Below are 9,073 nucleotides of genomic sequence, written 5' to 3'. Positions count from 1 at the left end.
GATAGCTACAATGATAGATTTAAAGAGACAGAAGATAGAATTAGTGATTTGGAGGATGGAACATCTGAATTCCAAAAAGAAACAGAAACTATAGGGAAAAGAATGGAAAAATTTGAACAGGGTATCAGGGAACTCAAGGACAATATGAACCGCACAAATATACGTGTTGTGGGTGTCCCAGAAGGAGAAGAGAAGGGAAAAGGAGAAGAAAAACTAATGGAAGAAATTATCACTGAAAATTTCCCAACTCTTATGAAAGACCTAAAATTACAGATCCAAGAAGTGCAGCGCACCCCAAAGAGATTAGACCCAAATAGGTGTTCTCCAAGACACTTACTAGTTAGAATGTCAGAGGTCAAAGAGAAAGAGAAGATCTTGAAAGCAGCAAGAGAAAAACAATCCATTACATACAAGGGAAACCCAATAAGACTTTGTGTAGATTTCTCAGCAGAAACCATGGAAGCTAGAAGACAGTGGAATGATATATTTAAAATACTAAAAGAGAAAAACTGCCAACCAAGACTCCTATATCCAGCAAAATTATCCTTCAAAAATGAGGGAGAAATTAAAACATTCTCAGACAAAAAGTCACTGAAAGAATTTGTGACCAAGAGACCAGCTCTGCAAGAAATACTAAAGGGAGCACTAGAGTCAGATACAAAAAGACAGAAGAGAGAGATATGGAAAAGAGTGTAGAAAGAAGGAAAATCAGATATGATATATATAATACAAAAGGCAAAATGTTAGAGGAAAATATTATCCAAACAGTAATAACACTAAATGTCAATGGACTGAATTCCCCAATCAAAAGACATAGATTGGCAGAATGGATTAAAAAACAGGATCCTTCGATATGCTGTCTACAGGAAACACATCTTAGACCCAAAGATAAACATAGGTTGAAAGTGAAAGGTTGGGAAAAGATATTTCATGCAAATAACAACCAGAAAAGAGCAGGAGTGGCTATACTAATATCCAACAAATTAGACTTCAAATGTAAAACAGTTAAAAGAGACAAAGAAGGACACTATATACTAATAAAAGGAACAATTAAACAAGAAGACATAACAATCATAAATATTTACGCGCTGAATCAGAATGCCCCAAAATACGTGAGGAATATACTGCAAACACTGAAAAGGGAAATAGACTCATACACCATAATAGTTGGAGACTTCAACTCACCACTCTCATCAAGGGACAGAACATCTAGACAGAGGATCAACAAAGAAATAGAGAATCTGAATATTACTATAAATGAACTAGACTTAATAGACATTTATAGGACATTACATCCCACAACAGCAGGATACACCTTTTTCTCAAGTGCTCATGGATCATTCTCAAAGATAGACCATATGCTGGGTCACAAAGCAAGTCTCAACAAATTTAAAAAGATTGAAATCTTACACAACACTTTCTCGGACCATAAAGGTATGATGTTGGAAATCAATAATAGGCAGAGTGCCAGAAAATTCACAAATACGTGGAGGCTCAACAACACACTCCTAAACAACGACTGGGTCAAAGAAGAAATTGCAAGAGAAATTAGCAAATACCTCGAGGCGAATGAAAATGAAAACACAACATATCAAAACTTATGGGACGCAGCAAAGGCAGTGCTAAGAGGGAAATTTATTGCTCTAAATGCCTATATCAGAAAAGAAGAAAAGGCAAAAATTCAGGAATTAACTATCCATTTGGAAGAACTGGAGAAAGAACAGCAAGCTAACCCCAAAGCAAGCAAAAGGAAAGAAATAACAAAGATTAGAGCACAAATAAATGAAATTGAAAACATGAAAACAATAGAAAAAATCAATAAGGCCAGAAGTTGGTTCTATGAGAAAATCAATAAGATTGATGGGCCCTTAGCAAGATTGACAAAAAGAAGAAGAGAGAGGATGCAAATAAATAAGATCAGAAATGGAAGAGGAGACATAACTACTGACCTCACAGAAATAAAGGAGGTAATAACAGGATACTATGAACAACTTTACGCTAATAAATACAACAATTTAGAGGAAATGGACGGGTTCCTGGAAAGACATGAACAACCAACTTTGACTCAAGAAGACATAGATGACTTCAACAAACCAATCACAAGTAAAGAAATTGAATTAGTCATTCAAAAGCTTCCTAAAAAGAAAAGTCCAGGACCAGATGGCTTCACATGTGAATTCTACCAAACGTTCCAGAAAGAATTAGTACCAATTCTCTTCAAACTCTTCAAAAAAATCGAAGTGGAGGGAAAACTACCTAATTCATTCTATGAAGCCAACATCACCCTCATACCAAAACCAGGCAAAGATATTACAAAAAAAGAAAACTACAGACCAATCTCTCTAATGAATACAGATGCAAAAATCCTCAATAAAATTCTAGCAAATCGTATCCCACAACACATTAAAAGAATTATACATCATGACCAAGTAGGATTCATCCCAGGTATGCAAGGATGGTTCAACATAAGAAAATCAATTAATGTAATACACCATATCAACAAATCAAAGCAGAAAAATCACATGATCATCTCAATTGATGCAGAGAAGGCATTCGACAAGATTCAACATCCTTTCCTGTTGAAAACACTTCAAAAGATAGGAATACAAGGGAACTTCCTTAAAATGATAGAGGGAATATATGAAAAACCCACAGCTAATATCATCCTCAATGGGGAAAAATTGAAAACTTTCCCCCTAAGATCAGGAACAAGACAAGGATGTCCACTATCACCACTATTATTCAACATTGTGTTGGAGGTTCTAGCCAGAGCAATTAGACAAGAAAAAGAAATACAAGGCATCAAAATTGGAAAGGAAGAAGTAAAACTATCACTGTTTGCAGACGATATGATACTATACGTCGAAAACCCGGAAAAATCCACAACAAAACTACTAGAGCTAATAAATGAGTACAGCAAAGTAGCAGGTTACAAGATCAACATTCAAAAATCTGTAGCATTTCTATACACTAGTAATGAACAAGCTGAGGGGGAAATCAAGAAACGAATCCCATTTACAATTGCAACTAAAAGAATAAAATACCTAGGAATAAATTTAACTAAAGAGACAAAAAACCTATATAAAGAAAACTACAAAAAACTGCTAAAAGAAATCACAGAAGACCTAAATAGATGGAAGGGCATACCGTGTTCATGGATTGGAAGACTAAATATAGTTAAGATGTCAATCCTACCTAAATTGATTTACAGATTCAATGCAATACCAATCAAAATCCCAACAACTTATTTTTCAGAAATAGAAAAACCAATAAGCAAATTTATCTGGAAGGGCAGGGTGCCCCGAATTGCTAAAAACATCTTGAGGAAAAAAAACGAAGCTGGAGGTCTCGCGCTGCCTGACTTTAAGGCATATTATGAAGCCACAGTGGTCAAAACAGCATGGTATTGGCATAAAGATAGATATATCGACCAATGGAATCGAATAGAGTGCTCAGATATAGACCCTCTCATCTATGGACATTTGATCTTTGATAAGGCAGTCAAGCCAACTCACCTGGGACAGAGCAGTCTCTTCAATAAATGGTGCCTAGAGAACTGGATATCCATATGCAAAAGAATGAAAGAAGACCCATGTCTCACACCCTATACAAAAGTTAACTCAAAATGGATCAAAGATCTAAACATTAGGTCTAAGACCATAAAACAGTTAGAGGAAAATGTTGGGAGATATCTTATGGATCTTACAACTGGAGGCGGTTTTATGGACCTTAAACCTAAAGCAAGAGCACTGAAGAAGGAAATAAATAAATGGGAACTCCTCAAAATTAAACACTTTTGTGCATCAAAGAACTTCATCAAGAAAGTAGAAAGACAGCCTTCACAATGGGAGACAATATTTGGAAATGATATATCAGATAAAGGTCTAGTATCCAGAATTTATAAAGAGATTGTTCATCTCAACAACAAAAAGACAGCCAACCCAATTACAAAATGGGAAAAAGACTTGAACAGACACCTCTCAGAAGAGGAAATACGGATGGCCAAGAGGCACATGAAGAGATGCTCAATGTCCCTGGCCATTAGAGAAATGCAAATCAAAACCACAATGAGATATCATCTCACACCCACCAGAATGGCCATTATCAACAAAACAGAAAATGACAAGTGCTGGAGAGGATGCGGAGAAAGAGGCACACTTATCCACTGTTGGTGGGAATGTCAAAGGGTGCAACCACTGTGGAAGGCAGTTTGGCGGTTCCTCAAAAAGCTGAATATAGAATTGCCATACGACCCAGCAATACCATTGCTAGGTATCTACTCAAAGGACTTAAGGGCAAAGTCACAAACGGACATTTGCACACCAATGTTTATAGCAGCATTATTTACAATTGCAAAGAGATGGAAACAGCCAAAATCTCCATCAACAGAAGAGTGGCTAAACAAACTGTGGTATATACATACGATGGAATATTATGCAGCTTTAAGACAAGATAAACTTATGAACCATGTAATAACATGGATGGACCTAGAGAATATTATGCTGAGTGAATCCAGCCAAAAACTAAAGGACAAATACTGTATGGTCCCACTGATGTGAACGGACATTCGAGAATAAACTTGAAATATGTCATTGGTAACAGAGTTCAGCAGGAGTTAGAAACAGGGTAAGACAATGGGTAATTGAAGCTGAAGGGATACAGACTGTGCAACAGGACTAGATACAAAAACTCAAAAATGGACAGCACAATAATACCTAATTGTAAAGTAATCATGTTAAAACACTGAATGAAGCTGCATCTGAGCTATAGGTTTTTGTTTTGTTTTGTTTTGATTTTACTATTATTACTTTTATTTTTTTCTCTATATTAACATTCTATATCTTTTTCACTTATGTTGCTAGTTCTTCTAAACCAATGCAAATGTACTAAGAAATGATGATCATGCATCTATGTGATGATGTTAAGAATTAATGATTGCATGTGTAGAATGGTATGATCTCTAAATGTTGGGTTAATTTCTTTTTTTTCGTTAATTAAAAAAAAAAAAAAAGAGAAGGGATAATTGGAGATGAAGGGATACAGACTGTACAACGGGACTGGATATAAAAACTCAGAAATGGACAGCACAATACTACCCAATTGTAATGCAATTATGTTAAAACACTGAATGAAGCTGCATGTGAGGTATAGGTTTTTTGTTTTTGTTTTTTTTGTTTTTTTTTCTTTCTATTATTGTTTTAATTCTTATTCTGTTGTCTTTTTATTTCTTTTTCTAAATCGATGCAAATGTACTAAGAAATGATGAATATGCAACTATGTGATGTTATTAAGAATTACTGATTGTACATGTAGATTGGAATGATTTCTAATTGTTTTGTTAATTCTTTTTTTAATTAATAAAAAAAAAAAAAAAAAAGAGTGTGTTGTTGAGCCTCCGTGTATTTGTGAATTTTCTGGCACTCTGCCTATTATTGATTTCCAACTTCATTCCTTTATGATCCGAGAAAGTGTTGTGTATGATTTCAATCTTTTTAAATTTATTAAGACTTGCTTTGTGACCCAGCATATGGTCTATCTTTGAGAATGATCCATGAGCACTTGAGAAAAAGGTGTATCCTGCTGTTGTGGGATGTAATGTCCTATAAATGTCTGTTAAGTCTAGCTCATTTATTGTAATATTCAGATTCTCTATTTCTTTATTGATCCTCTGTCTAGATGTTCTGTCCATTGATGAGAGTGGTGAATTGAAGTCTCCAACTATTATGGTATATGTGTCTATTTTCCTTTTCAGTGTTTGCAGTGTATTCCTCACGTATTTTGGGGCATTCTGGTTCAGTGCATAAATATTTATGATTGTTATGTCTTCTTGTTTAATTGTTCCTTTTATTAGTATATAGTGTCCTTCTTTGTCTCTTTTAACTGTTTTACATTTGAAGTCTAATTTGTTGGATATTAGTATAGCCACTCCTGCTCTTTTCTGGTTGTTATTTGCATGAAATATCTTTTCCCAACTTTTCACTTTCAACCTATCTTTATCTTTGGGTCTAAGATGTGTTTCCTGTTGACAGCATATAGAAGGATCCTGTTTTTTAATCCATTCTGCCAGTCTATGTCTTTTGATTGGGGAATTCAGTCCATTAACATTTAGTGTTATTACTGTTTGGATAATATTTTTCTCTACCATTTTGCCTTTTGTATTATATATATCATATCTGACTTTCCTTCTTTCTACACTCTTCTCCATACCTCTCTCTTCTGTCTTTTCGTATCTGACTCTAGTGCTCCCTTTAGTATTTCTTGCAGAGCTGGTCTGTTGGTCACAAATTCTCTCAGTGACTTTTTGTCTGAGAATGTTTTAATTTCTCCCTCATTTTTGAAGGACAATTTTGCTGGATATAGGAGTCTTGGTTGGCAGTTTTTCTCTTTTAGTAATTTAAATATATCATCCCATTGTCTTCTAGCTTCCATGGTTTCTGCTGAGCAATCTACACATAGTCTTATTGGGTTTCCCTTGTATGTGATGGATTGTTTTTCTCTTGCTGCTTTCAAGATCCTCTCTTTCTCTTTGACCTCTGACATTCTAACTAGTAAGTGTCTTGGAGAATGCCTATTTGGGTCTAATCTCTTTGGGGTGCGCTGCACTTGTTGAATCTGTAATTTTTAGGTCTTTCATAAGAGTTGGGAAATTTTCAGTGATAGTTTCTTCCATTAGTTTTTCTCCTCCTTTTCCCTTCTCTTCTCCTTCTGGGACACCCACAACACGTATATTTGTGCAGTTCATATTTTCCTTGAGTTCCCTGATACCCTGTTCAAATTTTTCCATTCTTTTCCCGATAGTTTCTGTTTCTTTTTGGAATTCAGATGTTGCATCCTCCAAATCACTAATTCTATCTTCTGTCTCTTTAAATCTATCATTGTAGGTATCCATTGTTTTTTCCATCTTTTCTACTTTATCCTTCACTTCCATAAGCTCTGTGATTTATTTTTTCAGTTTTTCTATTTCTTCTTTTTGTTCAGCCCATGTCTTCTTCATGTCCTCCCTCAATTTCTCGATTTCGTTTTTGAAGAGGTTTTCCATTTCAGTTCGTATATTCAGTATTAGTTATCTCAGCTCCTGTATCTCATTTGAACTATTGGTTTGTTCCTTTGACTGGGCCATATTTTCAATTTTCTGAGCGTGATCCATTATCTTCTGCTGGCATCTGGGCATTTAGTCAGATTTCCCTAGGTGTTGGACCCAACAGGTTGAAAGATTTTTCTGTGAAATCTCTGGGTTCTGTTTTTCTTATCCTGCCCAGTAGGTGGCGCTTGTGGCACACGTTTGTCTGCAGGTCCCACCAGTAAAAGGTGCTGTGGGTCCTTTAACTTTGGAAGACTCTCGCCGTGGGGGAGGTTCGCCAGCCAAAGCGGCTTGGAAGAGTGCCAGCCAGCCCAGGGGTCCGAACGTGGGGAGGGTCGCCGGCCGCTGCAGCCCGGGAGAGTGCCTGTCCGAATTTCCTAGTCCGCCCGGGGCACCAGGCGTGGCGGGAGGGCACCAGCCACCGCAGCCCGGAAGAGTGCATCGTTCCCGGCCGGACCGGGGAGTCACATGTTTGGAAGGGACCCCCCCAGTCTCCGTTCTCCGTGGTCTGGGGATTTCTGATCGAATTCTCTCAGTCGGTCCGGGGGGCCTCGCGTGGTGGGGGCACCAGCCACCGCGGCTTGAGGGGACCACCTGCCCAATTCTGCCAGCTGGCCCAGGAAGGAGGAAGGGAGGGACTCCGGCCGCTTGCCGCCCCGCCCGGGAAAGCCCGCGCCCCTCGGCGATCTCACCGGAGCTGGTTCTCCCAGACAGTCAGCCGTTCCAGGATGGGGTACGCTGTCTTTTTGATCTCTGTCGTGGCTCTGGGAGCTGTTCTGTATCGTTTCTACTCCCCTAGTAGCTGCTCTGGAGGAGGAAAGGTGAGGGTAGCAAGGCTGTCGAGGATGGTGGTGGATGAGCCGGTGAAGGCGGAAGAGGGCACGGTGGTGGTTGGAGAGCCGCTGGAGTAGGAGGAGAAAGGGAAGGATAAGATTGCGGATGGAGCACCGCCGACGGAGAAGGGGGAAGAGAAGGGCAAGATGGCAGTGGGAGCACCGCTGGCAGAGAAAGAGGAAGAGGAGGGCTAGATGGCGGCGGGATCGCCAGCGGAGTAAGAGGAAGAGGAGGGCTGGATGGCGGCGGGAGCTCTGCCGGTGGAGAAAGAGGAAGAGGAGGGCTAGATGGCGGTGGGAGCGCCGGCAGAGAAGGGGGAAGAGGAGGGCTAGATGGCGGCAGGAGCACTGGCAGAGAAAGAGGAAGAGGAGGTCTACATGGCGGCGGGAGCGCCGGCGGAGAAAAAGGAAGAGGAGGGCTGGATGGCGGCGGGGGCGCCGTGGGTGGAGAAAGAGGAAGAGGAGGGCTAGATAGCGGTGGGAGCACCGGCGGAGAAAGAGGAAGAGGAGGGCTGTTTTGTTTTTTTTTAATCTTGAATTTCCTTTGGGCAATAACTCCATCTTCACTCTCAATTTCTGTGGTTTGTGTAGGGCTGACACCTACCAGCTCTTGGAGTTGGCCTTAATCAGATTAAACTAGTCAGTGTATATCATGACTTTAGGTAATGGGTTCGGTTAAAGGATGGCCATGTGGCTTGATTGGATAAACAAGAGTAAGACTGAGGAACTCTTATAAACCATTGAAAGAGAGAGGGTCTCTCTGCTGGGCACATATTGTAGGGAATGAAAGGTCTGGTGCAGCTGCAACTTTTTTGAGGCCATAACATAATAAGCTGTCAAAGCCAACACAGAGGAGATCAGAGCTGGACCAAAAAACAAAACTGGGTCCTAATGAAATTCTTTTAGCTGCTGCATGAAACCACGACTGAAAGCTATCCTACCCCCTGAAGTTTTCAGTCTAGTGATCTACTAAATTCCTTTTTGATTAAGTCTTTTACAATTAATTTTTATGTAATTTGCAACCAAAAATGTCCTGAATTATCCTCTATTAACCTTGTCTTTAATCACTTCTGGAATGGAATTTCCTACTTGTTTTACCCTTTATTGTGTGATGGACACCTGCTGTCTATGATTCTTAACCCTAAATGTCTGTCTTGGA

This window comes from Tamandua tetradactyla, chromosome 2, assembly GCF_023851605.1.
Source record: "Tamandua tetradactyla isolate mTamTet1 chromosome 2, mTamTet1.pri, whole genome shotgun sequence".
Taxonomy (NCBI): Eukaryota; Metazoa; Chordata; class Mammalia; order Pilosa; family Myrmecophagidae; genus Tamandua; species Tamandua tetradactyla.
This window is presented reverse-complemented; position numbering follows the sequence as displayed.